Here is a 21,586-nt window from a genome sequence, read left to right as displayed (position 1 = left end):
ATCTGTAAAATGGGGATTGTGACTGTGAGCCCCCCATGGAACCAGGACTGCATCCAACCCAATTTGCTCGTATCCATCCCAGCGCTTAGTACGATGCCTCGTACATAGTAAGTGCTTAACAAATACCAGAACTAATAATAATAATAATGGTATTTGTTAAGCGCTTACTCTGTGCCAAGCACTGTTCTAAGCACTGGGGTAGATACAAGGTAATCAAGTTGTCCCACACGGGGCTCACAGTGTTAATCCCCCTTTTATAGATGAGGTAACTGAGGCACAGAGAAGTGACGTGACTTGCCCAAGGTCATGCAGCAGACAAGTGGCAGAGATGGGATTAGAACCCATGTCCTCTGACTCCCAAGCAGGTATTTCTCCTGTTTAGAGGGGGAGAAATCAGAAACTGAAATCATAACTAAAATCAGACATGACTTTAGTTATGGTTTCAAAAGAGCACTTCCTCCACCCAAAAGTGACTGAGTGAGAAAGAATCCTCACCGATACAGCCCCAGTGGGGCACTTCTCTCTGCATGCGTCATCCAAGACTTTCGGGGTCTCTTTCTTAGATTGGATTTGAAAATGAAAATAGCAACCCTTCAGCAGTGTGGTCTAGTGGAAAGAACTCATGCCTGGGAGTCAAAGGATTGGGTTCTAGTCCCAGCTCTACCACTTGTCTGCTGTGTGACCTTGGACAAGTCAGTGAGCATCTTTTGGCTCAGTTCCCTCATTTGAAAAATTAAATTCAATTAAATCCCACTCCCTCCTATTTAGACTGTGAGCCCCATGTGGGACAGGAACCGTGCGCAACCTGATTACCTTGCAGCTCCCCCAGAACTTAGTACAGTGCTTGGCACATAGTAAGCGCTTATCTATTGTAACAATAATAATAATAATAATAAAACTCTGGGATAAATACAAGATAATCAGGATGGACATAGTCCCTGTTCTACTTGGGTTTCACAATCTACAGGGGAGGAACAATGGGTATTTAAATGTGTATGTGTGCTTTTGACCTTCCTCTGGAGTACTTATTAATAATAATTATTATTATTATGATTATGGTACTTGTTAGGCACTTACTATGTGCCAAGCACTGGGGTAGACAGAACTTAATCAGATCGGACCCAGTCCCTGTCCCACTTGGGGCTCACACTCTCAGTCCCCATTTTACAGATGAGGGAACTGAGGCCCACCGAAGTGAAGTGACTTGCCTAAGATCGTATAGCAGACATGTGGTGGAGTCAGGATTAGAACCCAGGCCCTTCTGCCTCCCAGATCCATGCTCTATCCACTAAGCCATGCTGCTTCTCTTCCCTCTTATTAAGTACCCTCTAAGCCACTGCGTAATAATATCTCATTATCTTTAATATTGTTTTTGTATTCTTCGTATTTCATCTTTCTTTATATGCTTGTTATCAACCCCTCTCTTCTGTTTACTCTTAGACTGTGAGTTTCTTGCGGAGCCAGGAAATGTGACTAATTCTTACCCATATATTTTTAAACTTTTTCCCAGCTCTTAGAACAGCGATTTGCACATAGAAGGGACTAATAAACACCATTACTGCCACTGCTACTACTACTTCTAGTAATAAAGCAGTAATTAAGTACTTATTATTAATTACTATTAATAATATTATTGATACTATCATTATTATAATTATTACATTGTTATTACTAATAATAATAATGATAATAATGGTATTTATTAAATGCTCACTCAGTGCCAGGCACTGTTCTAAGCACTAGGGTGAATATGAATAAATCAGGTTGGACACAGTCCCTGCTTCACATGAGGCTCACAGTCTTAAACCCCCTTTTACAGATGAGGTAACTGAGGCACGGTGAAGTTGAATGAACTGCCCAAGGTCACGCAGCAGATAAGAAGCGGAGCCAGGATTAGAATCCAGGTCCTTCGGTCTCCCAGACCTGTGCTCTATCCACTAAGCCACACTACTTCTCTGTGAACTTACCCTGTGTCAAGCACCGGGGTACATACAGGATAATCAGAGCGGACACAAAATCTACCCCCGACTGGGCTCACAGTCTAAAGGGGAGGGAGATCAGATATTGAATCACCATTTTAGAGATGAGGAAACCGAGGCACAGAGAAGTTAGGTAATTTGCCCAAGGTCATACAGCAGACAAGTGGCAGAGCGGGGATTGAAACCCAGGCCCTCTGACTCCCAGGCCTGTCCTTTTTTTCACCAGACCACACTTCTTCTTCCTTCTCCTCCTCTCCCTTCTCCTTCTTGTTCTTCTTTCTCCTCCTCCCCCCCCCCCCCCAATTCATCCTCTTCTTTAGCCCTACTAAAATCACATCTCCTTGAAGACCCCTTCCCAGGCTAATCCCTCAATTCCCCTACTCTCTTTCATTTCATTCAATTGTTTTTATTGAGAGTTTACTGTGTACAGAACACTGTGCTAAGCACTTGGGAAAGTACACTACAACAATAAATGGATAAATGGACACTTTCCCTGCCCACAGTGAGCTTACAGTCTATCCATGCATTCATTCAATCATTTTTATTGAATGCTTACTGCATGCACAGCACTGTACTAAGCGAAGCATCCCTCTAGTCTGTCAACTCAGTGTGGGCAGCGAATGTGTCTGTTATATTGTACTCTCCCAAATGTTCACTACAGTGATCTGCACAGTAGGCACTCAGTAAATACAACTTCCGGACAGACTCTCCCTTCTGAGTTACCTCTGCACTTGGATCTGTATCCTTTTGTGGTTGTCTTATGCTGTCGAGTCGTGTCGGACTCATGGACGCATCTCTCCCAGAACGCCCCACCTCCATCTGCAATTGTTCTGGTAGTGGATCCATAGAGTTTTCTTGGGAAAAATCGGAACTGGTTTACCGTTGCCTCCTTCCACTCAGTAAACGAGTCTCTGCCCTTGACTCTCTCCCGTGCCGCTGCTGCCCGGCACGGGTGAGCTTTGATTTGTAGCAGATTGCCTGCCACTCGCTAGCCACTGCCCAGGCTAGGAATGGAATGGGTAGGCCACTGCTTGACTCTCCCTCCTATAGTCGTGACTGGTAGAGAACTGGAAACTCTCCAGGAGCGACCCTGAGAGGGGCTGTACCCTGTTAAGCACTTGATATTCACCCCTCCCTCAGCCCCACAACATTAATGTACATATCTGTAATTTATTTTAATGTCTATCTCCCTCCTAGACTGTAAACTCATTGTGGGAAGGGAATGTGTCTGTTTATTGTTATATTGTACTCTCCCAAGTGCTTACTACAGTGCTCTGCACACAGGAAGCGCTCGGTAAATACGAGTGAATGAGCTCCTGGTGTGCAAGGACTATGTCTTCCAACTCTGCAGAGTTGGTTATATTGTATTTTCTCAAGAGCTTGGTTTGGTGTTCTGCATACAGAAAGCACTCAGTAAATATCACTGATGGATTGATTGACTCTCGTTAATATTGTTGGTATTTTTGGTATTTGTTAAGCGCTTACTATGTGCAGAGCACTGTTCTAAGCGCTGGGGGAGATACAGGGGAATCAGGTTGTCCCATGTGAGGCTCACAGTCTTAATCCCCATTTTACAGATGAGGGAACTGAGGCACAGAGAAGTGAAGTGACTTGCCCACAGTCACACAGCTGACAAGTGGCAGAGCTGGGATTCGAACCTGTGACCTCTGACTCCCAAGCCCGTGCTCATCCCACTGAGCCACGCTGCTTCCCCAATATCTAGCTGTTACTGAGATAACGGACATGGAAGTTTCTTTTCCAGCAAAATACACTTGCTCTTGTTGAGTCAAGCCACAAATGACCAAACTATTATAAAAGTTGTGTTCCAAAAAAATGTTTGTCTTTTTCTCTCCTTTTTCCAAAAATAGTTTAAAAAGAGAAAACTATATGAAGAGAAGTCTCTCACTATCCTAGTTTCGAAAAGAACAGTCAGAAATTATACAAGAAGACCTGGACTTCTTTTTTATGCTGGTAAATTTTCAGTCAAAATTTATTTTAAAAGGACAGGGATGATTCTCTATTTCAGATCTTTCTGTTTAAACATCCCCAAATTGAAAGTGTGATATTAAGAACACATTCATCTATTACCAGTTGAGTAAAGGCGGGGAATACTTTCTTCCTGTCTCATTTTGCCCTTTCTAGATGGAATAGAAAAAGTATAAATAAGTACAAGGACTACTCACTCTTGGCTTCAAAGCTTTCCATCACCTTGCCCCCTCCTACCTCACCTCCCTTCTCTCCTTCTCCAGCCCAGCCCGCACACTCGGCTCCTCTGCCGCCGCTCACCTCCTCACCGGGCCTCCTTCTCGCCTGTCCCGCCGTCGACACCTGCCCATGTCCTACCTCTGACCTGGAACGCCCTCCCTCCTCACCTCCGCCAAACTAACTCTCTTCCCCTCTTCAAAGCCCTACTGAGAGCTCACCTCCTCCAGGAGGCCTTCCCAGATTGAGCCCTCCTTTTCCCTCTGCCCCTCCTCCCCTCCCCATTCCCCCACTCCCTCCTTCTGCTCTTCTCTCTTCCTCTCCCCACAGCACTTGAGCATATTTGTATAGATTATTTATTACTCTATTTTGTTAGTGATGTGTATATATCTATGATTCTATGTTCTTGTCTGACCGTCTCCCCCGATTAGCCTTTAAGCCCGTCAAAGGGCAGGGACTGTCTCTATCTGTTACCGATTTGTACATTCCAAGCGCCTAGTACAGTGCTCTGCACATAGTAAGCGCTCAATAAATACTATTGAATGAATGAATGAATATTTATTTTGATGGTATTGACGCCTGACTACGTGTTTTGTTGTCTGTCTCCCCTGTTTAGACTGTGAGCCCATTGTTGGGCAGGGACTGTCTCTACCTGTTGCCGAATTGTACATTCCAAGCGCTTAGGACAGTGCTCTGCACATAATAAGCGCTCAATAAATATGATTGAATGAATGAATGAATAAATTATAGATGAATTAGGTTGCAAGGTAAATCAAGACTATAGAAAAGAGCTTTCTACTTTGAAATGGTAATTAATTGTGACATTTGTTCAGCACTTACTTCATTGTTATTGTTCTTGTCTGTTCGTCTCCCCCGATTAGACTGTAAGCCCGTCAGAGGGCAGGGACTGTCTCTATCTGTTACTGATTTATACATTCCAAGCGCTTAGTACAGTGCTCTGCACATAGTAAGCGCTCAATAAATACTATTGAATGAATGAATGAACTTACTGTGAGGCAAATAAGGGGTTAAGTGTTGGGTAGGTACAAGATAAAAAGGTCCGACACAGTTCCTGTCCTTAATGGATCCGCAACATGTAAAAATGAGGGAAAACAGGTATTTCATCCCAATTTTACAAATGAGGAAACTGAGGCATAGAGAAGTTGCGTGAACTGTCCAGGGTCTCACAGCAGGTAAGTGCTTTCACTAATAATAATAATTATGGTATTCATTAAGTGTTTACTATGTGCCAAGCACTGTTCTAAGAGCTGGGGTAGATACAAAGTAATCAGGTTGTCCTACTTACAGTCTTAATCCCCATAACTGAGGCATAGAGACGCTAAGTGGCTTGCCCAAGGTCACAAGTGGCAGAGCCAGGATTAGAACCCATGACCTTCTGACTCCCAAGCCTGTGCTAAGACATGCTGCTTCTCATGAGCTGCCCCTGGGAAGCAGTATGGCCTAGTGGCTAGAGCACAGACCTGGGAGTCAGAAGGACCTGAGTTCTCATCCCAGCTCTGCAAATTATCTGCTGTGTGACCTTGGGCAAGTCACTTAACTTCCCTGTACCTCAGTTATCTCATCTGTTAAATGGGGATTAAGACTGTGAGCCCCATATGAGACGGGGGTTGTGTCCAATCCTATTATCTTGCATCTATCCCAGAGCTTATTACAGTGCCTGGCAGAGAGTAAATATTACTTACTATTTTACTTTTCTTTCACTATTTTATTTTAAAAAGGGGCAGAGCTGAGGTGAGAACCCAGGTCCTCTGACTCCCAGACCCTTGCTCATTCCACTAGGCAATACTGCTGCTCTGCTTGTTCGTTTTATTATTAATACAGTTATGAACACTCACTTTAGAAATAGCACAATGCTGTCTTTATGAAGCACATTACACTGGCATTGTGATATTTTAGTAGTGAAACGATTTTTTTTCCATTTCTTTCCTTCCCTCCCCCGACTGCGTAACTCACCTCGTTAGGCTTATATAGTTATCCATTAGGTATTTCCTCATGGGGGAGAATGTTTCCTCCTCTCAAAGTGCCTTGCTTCTACTCAGGATGGAGAAGCAGTGTGGCTTACTAGATAGAACACGGGCCTGGGAGTCAGAAAGACCTGGGTTCTAATCCTCGCTCCATCACTTGTCAACCGTGTAACCTTGGGCAAGTCATTTCACTGCTCTATGCCTCAGTTACCTCATCTATAAAATGGGGATTAGGACTGTGAGCCCATCGTGGGACAGGAACTGTGTCCAACCTGATTAACTTGTATCTACCCCAGCACTTAGAACAGTGCTTGGCACATAGTATGCACTTAACAAATACCATTATTATTATCAGGATGGGTGACCACCCTGACATCTAGAGCCTGAAGAGGATACGGTTAGGGCGTGGTGTAATGAAGGGTGAGCACTCTGGATTCTGAATCCAGAGATCTGAGTTCAAATATCAGTCAGACCTTAAAATTTCCTCTAGACTATAAGCTCGTTGTGGGCGGGGAATGTGTCTGTTTATTGTTATATTGTACTCTCCCAAGCGCTTGGTACAGTGCTCTGCACACGGTAAGCACTCAGTAAATATGATTGAATGAATGAATCAGGGTTTCTGTGGGGTGCCAGCTGAAACCTTCTTCGCTAGTTCCCCTCCCCAAAACTTCCCCCTATGAACATAGGAAACAACTCCTGAACAAAGAATGTTTTGAGATTTGGGGTGAAAGACTCTTCGCAAGTAAAAATAAAGGTGATGGCATTTGTTGAAAAGCACTGTCTACGCACTGGGATAGATACAAGCTGATCATGTCAGACACAGTCCCTGTACCGCATGAGATTCACAGTCTAAGTAGGAGGGAGGACAGATTGAATCCTCATTTTACAGATGAGGAAACCAGGGTGCCGAGAAGTGAAGTAGTCTGCCCAAGGTCACACAGCAGGCAGCTGGAAGAGCCAGCATTAGAAAACCAGGTCTTCTGAGAGCGTGGCTTAGTGGAAAGAGCCCGGGCTTGGGAGTCAGAGGTTGTGGGTTCTAATTCCGGCTCTGCCACTGGTCAGCTGTGTGACTTGGGGCAAGTTACTTAACTTATCTGTGCCTGAGTTACCTCATCTGTGAGGATTAAGACTCTGAGCCCCACGTGGGACCACCTGACTATCTGGTATTCATCCCAGTGCTTAGAACAGTGCTCGGCACATAGTAAACACTTAACAAACTCCACCATCCTCATCATTATTATTATTCTGACCCCAGGCCCATGCTCTTTCCACTAGGCCACAATGCTTCTTTTCTGAGGTAAGAGGTACAGCTCATACCCATATTTCACTGGCACAGTTGGCGAGTGTCACGAGAGTACAGATGTGACTGAAAAGGAGTTGCTTTTTTGGAAGTGAAAGGGGAAATTTTCCCCCACAAAAGGGAGGAACAGATGTGCAGGGCGCCGTTGGTCGTTTTATCGGAGACCGTGCATTTCGATAGTTTGTAGTCTATAAGTAGAGTGTCAGAGAGAAGCAGCATGGCCTAGTAGGGAGACAGGAAGACAAGCGGCAGAGCCGGGATGAGTACCCACGTCTTCCCGACTCCTACTCCCGACTCTGCCACTTGTCTGCTGTGTAACCTTGGGCAAGTCACTGCATTTCTCTGAACCTCAGTTACCTCATCTGTAAAATGAGGATAAAAACCGTGACCCCCACATAGGACATGGACTGAATCCAATCTGATTAACTTGTATCTACCCCAGTGCTTAGTATGGTGCCTAGCACATAGTAAGCACTTAACAAATGCTATATAAAAAATAAAAATTAAGACAAAGGGCACAGATTCCTTCACTGCCCCAAATCACTCCAGGGTGACAGTAGGTATTTTGAGAGCAACACAGGAGACTGTTTAGTCCATTCACTGTGCTACTTACTACACTGAAAGAGTTAATGTCCCCCCCAAATCCCTGACTGCCAGGAATTGTGCTAATCAGTTCCCTCCTTCCCAACTCAGTAACCCTATGGAGAAGATAAGAGATAAGTATTATCAATGTTGGAGTTCTTTCATCATAATCCGGTGATGTTGATGCAAAATGAGTTGCCTGTGCTTTGCCTAATGTTATTTTAATACATCTTCTGTACTCTATTGCTCACTTTATCTATAATTTATTTAAATAATAATCATAATAATAACGATGGTATTTGTTAAAGGTTTACTCTGTGCCCGGCACTATTCTAAGCTCTGGGGTGGATACAAGCAAATTGGGTTCGCCACAGTCCCTGAACCATGTTGGGCTCACAGTCTCAATCCCTATTTTACAGATGAGGTAACCGAGGCACAGAGAAATGAAGTGACTTCCCAAGGTCACCCAGCAGAGAAATGGTGGAGTTGGGATTAGAACCCAGTTCCTCTGACTCCCAAGCCTGTGCTCTTTCTATAAAGCCATGCTGCATCTCTGTCACATCTACTCTCTCTCGTGCATTCTTCTAATAATAATTATGGTATTTGTTAAGCGCTTACTATGTGCAGAGCACTGTTCTAAGCACTGGGGTAGATACAGAGTAATCAGATTGTCCCACGTGGGGCTCACATTTTTTTAATCCTCATTTTTACAGATGAGGTAACTGAGCACGATGATTGATCTGCACCTAATGGCAATGAGGTCCCAAGCCCCAGGCCAAGCAAGGCAGGAAGATAGAGTCGGCAACATCTCAAAGCCATCCAACTTTCCCAAAAGAGACTGAATTTAGAACTGGACGGTGGCTGTTTCTCCGTCTAATGCTTGGGTCATGTGAGAAATCTTTGTATTTCAGAACCATGAAGAGCTACACAGGGAAAAAGTTACAGTGGAGCTGAGTATGAACATTAAAACCAGGCTTGTTTTTTGTTAAGTGCTTAATATGTGCCAGGCACTGTACTAAGATCTGGGTTAGATATAAGCTAATCAGGTTGGCCACAGTTTATGTCATTCATTCATTCAATAGTATTTACTGAGTGCTTACTATGTGCAGAGCACTGAGGTAACTGAGAGGCCCAGAGAAGTTAAATGACTTGCGCAAGGTCATGCAGCAAACAGGTGGCAGAGCCAGGGTTAGAACCCAGGTCCTTTTGCCCCCAAGACCCATGCTCTATCCACAAGGCCATGCTGCTTCTCATCTCCTGGATGAAATTCAATTTCTAGAAATTGCCTATTATTGAGAGGCCCTTTGGTTAGGTCTTGGGTGTGAAGAAGATTAACCCAGGGACACTAGGTGTCCTGTTGCATCTGGCTGTCGGATCAAGGGTTTCCCGTCTCCGCCACTTGTCAGCTGTGTGACTTTGGGCAAGTCACTTCACTTCTCTGGCTTCAGTTACCACATCTATAAAATGGGGATTAAGACTGCGAGCCCCATGTGGGACAACCTGGTAACTTTGTATCTACACCAGAGCTTAGAACAGTGCTTGACACATAGTAAGCGCTTAATAAATACCATTATTATGCAGTGTGGCTTAGTGGCAAGAGCATGGGCTTGGGAGTCAGAGGTCATGGGTTCTAATCCCCACTCCGCCACTGGTCAGCTGTGTGACTTTGGGCAAGTCACGTCACTTCTCTGTGCCTAGTTACCTCATCTGAAAAATGAGGATTAAGACTGCAAGCCCCATGTGGGACAACCTGATGACCTTCTATCTACCCCAGCGCTTAAAACCATGCTTGGTACATAGTAAGCGCTTAACAAATACATTATATTATTATTATTATTTTCCTTAACATGGCTTGGGGGTAGTGATAAGGGATCATTTCTTCCTCCCAGAATTGAGACATTGGAGATGAAGACATGTGTGTCACCCTTCCTCCCCACAGGTCTTTGAATATGGCACACAGGCAGAGCTAGCTGCTGGATGGGGGGGGTTGGGGCTGATGCTGGAGCCCACCAAAACTTTGGCCTTGTCTCCCCCCGGTCTCTCCTCTTCCTCCTCCTCCTCCTTCTCCCTCAGGGCTGAAGCTGGGTAGAAGTACCCCCAGCCCACCACCTGTTTGAGATTAGCATTGCCAACTTCCTCTCTGGACCTCTTTCTCTCCCTTCCTCCCTTTCTCTCCCTGTCCTTCTCTTTCATTCATTCATTCAATCGCATTTATTGAGCACTAACTGTGCGCAGAGCCCTGTACTAAGCGCTTGGAAAGTATAGTACAGCCATAGAGCCAATCCCTGCCCACAGTGGGCTTACAATCTAGAGGTGGGGGAGACAGACATCCAAACAAGTAAACAGGCATCAATATAAATAAGTAGAATTACAGATCTATACATATACACATAAGTGCTGTGGGGTGGGGAGGGAGGGAGAGCAAAGAGAGAGAGTCGAGGTGACGCAGAAAGGAGGGGGAGCTGAGGAAATGGGGGCTTAGTCTGGGAAGGCCTCCCGGAGGAGGTGTGCCTTCAGTAGGGCTTTGAAGAGGGGGAAGAGTGATTGTTTGAAGGATTTGAGGAGGGAGGGTGTTCCAGGCTTTCACTCTCTCTCTCTCTCCTTCCTGTGTCTTTCTTGGCGCAGGAACTGTTTTTTTTATAGTATTTGCTAAGTGCTTACTATATGCGAGGCACTGTAATAATAATAATAATAGTAATTGTGGTATTTGTTAAGTGCTTACTATATGCAAGGCACTGTTCTAAGCACTGGGATGGATACAAGCAAATCAGGTTGGACACAGTTCCTGTCCCATGTGGGGCTCACAGTCTCAATCCCCATTTAACAGATGAGGTCACTGAGGACCAGAGAAGGGAAGTGACTTGCCCAAGGCCACACAGCAGACATGCAGCAGAGCTGGGATTAGAACTCATGACCTTTTGACTCCCAGGCCCGTGCTCTATCCACTATGCCACGTGTGCTGAAGTTGACTTAAGGTATCTACAAGATACAAGAAACAAATCGCTGTCTCACCTGGGGCTCACAGTCTTCATCCCCATTTTACAGGTGAGGGAATTGAGGCACAGAGAAGAGAAGTAATGTACCCAACTTCACATAGCACAAGCAGCAGAGCTGGGACTAGAACCCAGGTCCTTCTGACTCCCAGGCCTGTGCTCTGTCAACTAGGCCACGCTGTTCATATCTATTGTCTATTAGAGGCACAAGGATGGGCTTGAGAACCAGGGGTTGTGGGTTCTAATCCCGGCTCTCACTTATCAGCTGTGTGACTTCGGGCGAGTCACTTAACTTCTCTGTGCCTCAGTTACCTCATCTGTAAAATGGGGATTAAGACTGTGAGCCCGATAATGATAATAATGATGATGGCATTTATTAAGCACTTACTATGTGCCAAGCACTGTTCTAAGTGCTGGGGGGATACAAGATGATCAGGTTGTCCCCCGTGGGACTCACAGTCTTAATCCCCATTTTACAGATGAGGTAACTGAGGCACAGAGAAGTGAAGTGACTTGCCCAAAGTCACACAGATGACAAGCGGCAGAGCCGGGACTAGAACCCACGACCTCTGGACAACCTCATTACTTTGTATCTACCCGAGTACTTAGAACAATTCTTGGCACATAGTAAGCGCTTCGCAAATACCATCATTATTATTGTTATAATAATAATTATTATTATTGCTCTCTGCTGGTCAGTCCCTGGATCTCGGTTTCTCTCTGGCTTTTAGCTTTAGCTCCAACCCTCTTTTTGCCTTTTCTGCCCAGTGTCAGAGGCTCTACTCAGTCCAATTGCTTTAAAATCAAAAGTTGGCATCTACTCTTCCCCCGTAGCCTCAAAAGCCCCTTATCCCTTTCCTCCCCCTATTTTACCAAAAGGCCTTTTCTTTTATATTGAAAATCCCTGCCTCCTTATTCTCCTCCTAATGCCCAAATCTCTGGCCTGGTCTTTCCCTAGAGAAGCAGCATGGCCTAATGGAAAGAGCATGGCCCTGGGAGTCAGAGGACATGAGTTCTAATCCCAGCTCTGCCAATTGCTTGCTGTGTGACCTTGGGCAAGTCACTTAACTTCTCCGTGCCTCAGTTCCCCTGTTCTTCCTCCTATTTAGACTGTGACCCCCATGAAGGTCAGGGACTGTGTCCAACCTCATTGACTTGTATCTACCCCAGTGCTTAGGACAGTGTTTGACACATAGTAAGAGCTTAACAAATCTTATAAAACAAGCAAGCGTAGGTTCTAGCCATGCATCATTCCAGTGGAAGAGTGAAGCAACAAAGCTGCCTCCTTCCTGCTACACCCTTCCCTCAGTCAATCAATTAATCAGACAGAGCACTGTATTAAGCTCTTGGGAGAGCACAATATGCCCAGTTCTTATTTACTTCATTCATTTAATCATATTTATTGAGCACTTACTGTGTGCAGAGCACGGTATTAATCGCTTTCTTTCCATTCTTCCCCTAGTTGAAGGGTTTTGACTCTTAGGGCCCTGGAAAACCAGTGGAGATTGAGGTGGTGGTGGTTTGGGGAGCTGTGAGAGGCCCAGTGCTGTTCCCGTGGATGCCCCCCCCCCCCCATCTCCATGGACACACTCACTGAGACAGAGCTCTTAATAATAATAATAATAATAATTACCATATTTGTTAAGTGCTTAATATATGCCAGGCACTATACTAAGCCCTGAATTGGACACAAGCAAATTGGGTTGAATAAAGTCCCTGTCCCATGTGGGTCTCACAGTCTCAACCTCCATTTTGCAGATGAGGTAACTGAGGCAGAGAGAAATGAAGTGACTTGTCCAAGGCCACACAGCAGACAAGTGGCAGAGCTGGGATTAGAACCCGTGACCTTCTGACTTTCAGGCCCGTGCTCTATCCACTAGGCCATGCTGCTTCCTGGATCCATCTGCCTGTCTGGAACATGAGCTGGGGGTTGAACCTGTCCTCTAGTCCTCTAGACTGGAAGCTTATTGTGGATAGGAAATGTATCTTATTGTCTTATACTCTCCCAAGAATTTAGTACAGTGCTCCGTAGACAGTAGTAGGCTCTTAATAAATACTGACCTTTGAGCTGGGTTTGGGCAGGGCTCAGGGCTCTAGCAGTTGATCAAACAATAATACCAACTGAGCATTTACAGTGTGAAACACTGAACTAAGAGCTGAGAAGGATTCAGAGAAACTATCAGTTGAGCAGTGGCGTCTTGGAACCTGGTTGGGGTTAGTCTCTGGTAACCCCTGACTCGGAGCCTGTTTAGGGTCAGAGAAGCAGCAGGGAAGTGGCGAGGGTGCTGCTGTTCGGAGTGTGTTTGAGCCTGTGCAGTAGTCCCTGGAAGCCATGACAAGCCCAGTAGCCTTTGGGGGGTCAGTCACCATCCTCCAAGACAGATCTGGGCTCCTTTGGATCCAACCTGGGCTTGCACGCTGACCACATTCCAACACCGGACCTGACCAGTATGGGAGTCAGGTCGGTCTAGGCCTTGACTTTTCCTCTCTCAGGTTTCCACTCTCCTAGGCCTCTAACCTGAGCCACTCACTGCACAGGGTACGGAAGGGGTAGGATGATGATGATGGTATTTGTTAAGCACTTACTATGTGTCAAACACTGTTCTAAGTGCATCTAGCAGATGCAAACTAATCAGGTTGGACAAAGTCCCTGTCCCACATGGGGCTCACAGCCTTAATCCCCCTCTATACTGTGAGCTCGCTGTGAGCAGATAAAGTATCTGTTTATTGTTACACTGTAGCCTCCCAAATGCTTAGTACAGTGCTCTGCACACAGTAAGCGCTCAATAAATCCGATTGAATGAATGACTGAGTGAATTCCTATTTCAGAGATGGATAGCCGAGACACAGAGAAGCTAAGTGACTTGCCCAAGGTTGCACAGCAGACAAGTGGCAGAGCCGGGATTAGAACTCGGGTCCTTCTGACTTCCAGGGCCGTGCTCTATCTGCTAGACCATGCTGCTTCCCAGGGGCATCTCACGAGAAGCAGTGTGGCTTAGCGGAAAGACCACGGACTTGGGAGTCGGATGACGTGGGTTCTAAGTCCGGATCTGCCACTTTTCTGCTCTGTGACCTTGGGCAAGCCACTTAGCTTTTCTATGCCTCAGTTACCTCATTTGTAAAATGGGGATTAAGACATTAAGGCCCACGTGGGACAACCTGATCACCTTGTATCTACCCCAGTACTTGACACATAGTAAATGCTTAATAAATACCATAATAATAATAATTATTATTATTACCCATGCCCAGGGTTCACCCATGGCCAGAGGCAAGCTTGACTCAGGGAACTGGCAGTCCTTTCATTCAATCGTTTTTATTGAGCACTTACTGTGTGCAGAGCATTCATTCATTCATTCAATAGTATTTATTGAGCACTTACTATGTGCAGAGCACTGTACTAAGCGCTGGGAAGAGCAGACAATATAAGCAGAGACATTCCCTGCCCACAGTGAGCTAGACAATCTAGAGAAGAGTTTACAGCCCAGTTTCCAGATGGTGGCTAGCTCCTCTGCCTCTCCACCCAAAAGGGAGAATTGAATTATTGTATATCAAACACAGCCACTGGATAATAAGTTCAGTCAATCGTATTGACTGAGGGCTTTCTGTGTACAGAGCACTGTACTAAGCGCTTGGGAGAGTACAATATAATGGAGTTGGCAGACAAGTTCCCAGCCCAAAAGGAGCTTACAGTCTAGAGAGAGACAGCCAAAAAAATAAATTATGGATAAATAATACATAAATTACAGTAAAATCCGATTGACAGATTGAATCTGACGATAAAAATAAGGTTGGGTGAGTTATTCGATTTATAATGGACCCATCTGAGTCAGGAATGAGCTGAACATCGAAACACCTGAAGGAAATGATGAAAAACTGAGATTACATTTATTTTTTCCATTCGTTACAAAGAATGTGCTCCATTTTTCCATAAAATTTCACACTTTGCATGAAAACAAACACGCAGCCCACACACATTTGACATTTTATTCACAATGTTACATGGCACTGAAAAGCAGAAAAAGTACTGGGGGACACTTATATGGTGAGATTCACAGTTGAGACTTAACAATTTTATTACTTGCAATATGCAAATTGAGGCTGTTGGCTCTTGCTCTCCCTAAATCTGAATTCTTTCCATACGTTAAATCACGCAATTTCCAAAGCCCAGAATGAAAACATCAAATCCTTTTTAATAAGTTAATGATTGGTACAATCAAAGGTGATGAGAATCTTTCCAGAAAAAGAAAGATTAATTTTCTCTGTATAGTAAAAGGAATATTTATCTACAGAATTAGGTCTTAGGTCTTTTGATGTCTATTGCGTTATTTTTCTTTCTTTGGCAGAGTAACCCAGGTTTTCCCGAGGTGAGGGAGATGAACTGTCCCTCTCCCCACAGTACAGGCAAGACACTCATTTATTCAATTGTATTTATTGAGCGCTTACTGTGTGCAGGACACTGTACTAAGCGCTTAGGAGAATACACTATAACAATAAACAGACACTCCTACCTCCACAGACATTTGCTCATACCAACATACTGGCTGATGTGGACAGTGAAAGAGATTATTGTGGAGGGACATCCAGATCAGGGGGGACAACAGCAGCACGGCCTAGTGGATAGAGCACAGGCCTGGGAGTCAGAAGGCCAAGGGTTCTAATTCCGCCTTGGCCACCTGACTGCTGTGTGACCTTGGGCAAGACACTTCAGTTCTCTGGGCCTCAGTTCATCTCATCTGTAAAATGGGGATTGAGACTGTGAGCCCCATGTGGGACAGAGACTGAATCCAACCTGATCTGCTTGTAACCACCCCAGCGCTTAGTACAGTGCCTGGCATGTAGTAAGTGCTTAACAAATACCACAATTATTAACAGGAATCAAAGTGAGAAGAAGGGAGAGTGAGAAGGGGGTGAGAGGCAGAGACAGGAACTTTTTGCCAATGGGAGGAAGGGGATTATAATAACAAGAATAATATTTGTTAAGTATTTACAATGTGCCAGGCATTGTACTAAGTGCTCAGGAAGATATAAGATAATCAGCATAGAAGCAACATGGCCTAGTGGATAGATCATGCGCTTGGGAATCAGAAGGACCTGGGTTCTCATCCCAGCTCCACCACCTGTGCGCTGTGTGACCTTGGGCAAGTCACTTCTCTGGGCCTCAGTTACCCCATTTGTAAAATGGGGATTAAGACTGCGAGCCCCATGTGGCACAGGGACTGGTGTCCGACCTGATTATCTTGTGTCCCCAGGGCTTAGTACAGTGTCTGGCACATAATAAGTGCTTACCAAATATGACGGTTATTAACAAACACCACAATTATTATAATCAGGTTAGACATAGTCCCTGTCACATATAAGGCTCACAGTCTAACGGGGAGGGAGAACAGATACCGAATCCCCATTTTACAGATGAGGGAACTGAGGCAGCAAGAAAGTAAGTGACTTGCTCAAGGACATACAGCAGGCCAGTGGCAGAGCTGGCATTACCAGAGAAGCAGCATGGCTCAGTGGAAAGAGCCCGGGCTTGGGAGTCGAAGGTCATGGGTTTGAATCCCGGCTCTGCCACTTGTCAGCGGTGTGACTGTGGGCAAGTCACTTCACTTCTCTGTGCCTCAGTTACCTCATCTGCAAAATGGGGATTAACTGTGAGCCTCATGTTTGACAACCTGATCCCCCTGTATCTACCCCCGCGCTTAGAACAGTGCTCTGCACATAGTAAGCACTTAACAAATACCAACATTATTATTATCACTACAGAGGAGAAATAAAGTAACTTGCCCAAGGTCACAGAGCAGGCAAGTGGCAGAACCGGCATCAGAACCCAGGTCCTCTGGTTCCCAGGTCCTCGTGCTTTCCCTTAGGCCACACTGCTACCGATGATTTCATTCATTCGATGGTATTTATTGAGCACTTACTGTGTGCAGAGCACTGTACTAAGCGCTTGGACTTTGAATATTACGGGGGTCAGAGGCCAGTGATACCAGCTGGGTGTGCGCCCCGAGTCCGACCACAGTGGAACCGCCCCCTCAGGGCTTAGTACAAGCAAGGGGCAAGAGTTTCTCGTGTGGTCGCATGGCGGGTTTCTGGGTGAGTTTCTGAACCGGCCCGTGTAGGCCGGAGATGGCAGTTCCTGACTCACTCGGCCTTCACGGCCGGGTCAGCTGGGGTGGTTTCAGCAGTCGCGGCTGCCATCACCACTGCCATCTGGCCCGAGCAGTTCCCTCCCCCGCTCCCATATGATAATAATAATAATAATTGTGGTATTTGTTAAGCGCTTACTGTGTGTCAGGCACCATACTAAGCGCTGGGGTGGATACAAGCAAATCGGGTCAGACACAGTCCCTGTCCCATGTGGGCCTCGCGGTCTCAATCTCAATTAGTAAAGTTCCTAGCACACAGTAAGCACTTAACAAGTACCAAAATTATTGTTACTACGAGATAGGGAGAGTACAATACAATCATAATAATAATAATTGTGGCATTTGCTAAGTATTTATTAGGGTGCCAAACATTGTACCGAGCAGTGGGGTAGATACGAGGTAATTAAGTTGGACACAGTCCCTGTCCCACTTAAGGCTCATATTCTTAATCCCCATTTTACAGATGAGGGAACTGAGGCCCAGAGAAGTCAAGTGACTCGCCTGAGGCCAAATAGCAGACAGGTGCCAGATCTGGGATTAGAACCCATGACCTTCTGACTCACGAACCCGTGCTCTATCCTCTACGCCATGCTGCATACCACTCTGGAGGAAGCCGGGACCCTCAACGGCTTCTGTCTTTGGCCACTTGCAGGCCAGGCCAGAATCCCCAAGTAACGGTGAATTGTCCACCCCGGATTTGTCTGCTGCCCACCTTCCTCCACTCTCTCAGGATGGCACCTGGAGAGTTACCAGTACTCGACTATGGGAGGGAGAGTCAAACAGAGGCCTGTCCATTCCATTCCTAGCTCGGCCAGTGGCTAGCGAGTGGCGGGCCATCGGCTACAAGTCAAAACTCACCCGTAATAATAATAATAATAATGTTGGCATTTGTTAAGCACTTATTATGTGCCGAGAACTGTTCTAAGCGCTGCGGTAGACATAGGGGAATCAGGTTGTCCCACGTGGGGCTCACAGTCTTAATCCCCATTTTACAGATGAGGGAACTGAGGCACAGAGAAGTTAAGTGATTTGCCCAGAGTCACACGGCCGACAAGTGGCAGAGCTGGGATTCGAACTCATGAGCCCTGACTCCAAAGCCCATGCTCTTTCCACTGAGCCACGCACCTGTGCTGGGCAGCGGCGGCCTGGGAGGGATCGAGGGCGGAGGCTCAAGTTTACTGCGCTGAAGGAGGCGACGGTAAACCCCTTCCATATTCTTACCAAGAAACCTCTATGGTTACATACCTGAAACGATTGCAGATGGAGGGTGGGGGTTGGGGGCACCTTTCTAGGAGGGATGTGTCCATGGGTCAGAAACAACTCGACAGCACAAGACAAGACCCTCGTCCTCCAAGCATTGTTCAAGGCCCATCTTCAAATGTAGTCGACAGAGAGTGGGATGGCTAGGATGAGGTAATAATAATAATAATTATAATAAAAATAACAGTGGTACTTGTTAAGCGCTTACTATGTGTCAAGCACTGTTCTAAAATCCTGGGGTAGATACAAGTCAATCAGGTTCATTCTTTCATTCATTCAATCGTATTTATTGAGTGATTACTGTGTGCAGAGCACTGTATTAAGTGCTTGGAAAGTACAATTTGGATTGTACACTGTCCCTGTCCCCCACATGGGGCTCACACTCTTATCCCCATTTTACAGATGAGGTAACTGAGGTCCAGAAAAGTGAATTGACTTGCCCACGGTCACCCAGCAGTCAAGTGGCAGAGCTGGGATTAGAACCCAGGTCCTTCTGACTCCCAGACCCGTGCTCTTCTATGCTGCTTCTTGAACAGGACAGCCGTCCTCAGGGGGATCTTGACTGGAGAGGGGAGCTGGGCGGCTATAACAGTGTCACTGGCCTCTGGCCCCCGTTTACCGCTGCTAAGTCACCTGGTGAAAAAGCATGGGCCGGAGAGACAGATGACGTAGGTTCTAAACCCACTTCACCACTTAGAAGCACAAAAAATCACCAGGGGGGCATTTGGAACTGGGGGTCACTCATGCAGAGAAGCAGCATGGTCTAGTGGCAAGAGCATGGGCTTCGGAGTCAGAGGACCTGGGTTCTAATCCCGGCTCTGCCACCTGCCTGCTGTGTGACTTGGGGCAAGTCGCTTCACTTCTCCGTGCCTCAGTTACCTCATCTGTAAAATGGGGATTAAGACTGTGAGCCCCCGCTGGGACATCCTGATTGCCTTTTACCCATCCCCATGCTTAGAGTGGTGTTTGGCACATAGTAAGCACTTAACAAATACCATAATAATTATTACTATTATTCATTTAATCACATTTACTGTGTGCAGAGCACTGTACTAAGCACTTGGGAGAGTCAGTTACCTCATCTGTAAAATGGGGATTAAGACTGTGAGCCCCACCTGGGACATCCTGATTACCTTTTATCCATCCCCGTGCTTAGAGTGGTGTTTGCACATAGTAAGCACTTAACAAATACCATAATAATTATTATTATTATTCATTTAATCACATTTGCTGTGTGCAGAGCACTGTACTAAGCACTTGGGAGAGTAGAGTGGATCCCTCCTGGCCTTGAAGGAGTGGAAAATGGCAGCAATGTGAAGGAGCGTGGGACGAGAGTAAAGAGACCCGGGTCCCCATCCCAGTTCCGCTACTGACCTGCTGACTGATCTTAGGCCAGTGACTTAATCTCTCAGCAGCTCAGCTGGAAAATGGGGACAAGATACCTGCTCTTCCTTATCTCTTAGACTGAGAAGCACTTGAGTTCCGGGGACTGAATTACTTTTTTTTTAGGAGTCTACCCCAGCATTTAGCACATGATAAATACCTTAGCCCCTAAAATGAGTTTGATGCAATGTCTTTCTGGGACCTGAAGAGTCCCAGGGTCCCATGGTGGGCCTGGGAGTCAGAAAGTCATGGGTTCTAATTCCAGCTCCACCACTTGTCTGCTGTGTGACCTTGGGCATGTCACTTCAGCATGGCACAGTGAATAGACCATGGGTCTGGGAGTCAGAAGGTCATGGGTTCTAATCCCAGCTCTGCCATTTGTCTACTGTGTGGCCTTGGGCAAATCACTTTACTTCACGGTGCCTCAGTTACCTCATCTGCAAAATGGGGATTGAGACTGTGAGCCCCAAGTGGGACAGATTTGCTTGTACGTACCCCAGTGCTTAATACAGTGCCTGCCACATAGTAAGCACTTAACAAATACCATAATTATTTCTTTATTATTATTTTCTCTGGGCCTCAGTGACCTGATCTGTAAAATAGGGATTGAGATTGTGAGCCCCACATGGGACAGGGATTGTATCCAATCCAATTTACTTGTATCTACCCCAGCGCTTAGTACAGTGCATGGCACATAGTAAGTGCTTAACAAATACCACAAGTATCATGATTATTATATTCCATTTGCCCCTAAATCCCGTTACTGCTACCTTCACATGGCTAAAATCTGTCTTTTCCTCTCCATCCAAACTGCTACTATGTTGATACAATCAATCAATCATTTATAATAATGTTGGTACTTGTTAAGCGCTTACTATGTGCAGAGCACTGTTCTAAGCTCTGGGGGAGATACAGGGTAATCAGGTTGTCCCACGTGAGGCTCACAGTCTTAATCCCCATTTTACAGAGAGGTAACTGAGGCACAGAGAAGTTAAGTGACTAGCCCACAGTCACACAGCTGACAGGTGGCAGAGCCGGGATTCGAACCCATGACCTCTGACTCCCAAGCCCGTGCTCTTTCCACTGAACCATGCTAACACAATACTAGGCACTTGGGAGAGTACAGTACAACACAGCTGGTAGATACATTCCATGACCACAAGCTCACAGTCTAGAGGGAGAGACAGAAAATATAAATAGATAAATTATGGATATGTACATAATAATGTTGGTATTTGTTGGTATTTGTTATGTGCACAGCACTGTTCTAAGCGCTGGGGTAGACACAGGGGAATCAGGTTGTCCCATGTGGGGCTCACAGTCTTAATCCCCATTTTACAGATGAGGTAACTGAGGCCCAGAGAAGTTAAGTGACTTGCCCACAGTCACACAGCTGACAAGTGGCAGAGTTGGGATTCGAACTCATGACCCCTGACTCCAAAGCCCATGCTCTTTCCACTGAGGCATGCTGCTTCTCTACATAAGTACATAAGTGCTGTGGAGTTGAAGGAGGGATAAAGGGAGCAAATCAGGGTGACCAGAAGGGAGTGTGAAAAGAGGAAATGAGGGTTTAGTCAGGGAAGGCCTCTTGGAGGAGATGGGCCTTCAGTAAGGGTGATTGTGTGTCAGATTAGAAAAGGGAACACGTTCCGGGTCAGAGGCAGAATGTGGGTGCGAGGTCAGGGGGGAGATAGATGAGTACAAGGTTCAGTGAGTCAGTTGACATTAGAGGAGCGAAGTGTGCCGGCTGGGTCATAGT

At 45.8% G+C, this 21,586-nt stretch overlaps 1 non-coding gene across 1 annotated transcript; it reads right to left on the bottom strand.

Annotated features, from left to right (window-relative positions):
- Positions 1-2,941: 2,941 nt before the first annotated feature.
- LOC114811706 lies at positions 2,942-3,079 on the bottom strand. Its single transcript, XR_003759402.1, has one exon. It is a non-coding gene; the product is annotated as a small nucleolar RNA SNORA7 (small nucleolar RNA).
- Between the last annotated feature and the right edge of the window lie 18,507 nt (positions 3,080-21,586).

Source organism: Ornithorhynchus anatinus, chromosome 4 (genome assembly GCF_004115215.2).
Source record: "Ornithorhynchus anatinus isolate Pmale09 chromosome 4, mOrnAna1.pri.v4, whole genome shotgun sequence".
Lineage (NCBI taxonomy): Eukaryota > Metazoa > Chordata > Mammalia > Monotremata > Ornithorhynchidae > Ornithorhynchus > Ornithorhynchus anatinus.
Note: the sequence above shows the minus strand (reverse complement) of the source record. Positions and strands in the feature narration are given on the sequence as shown.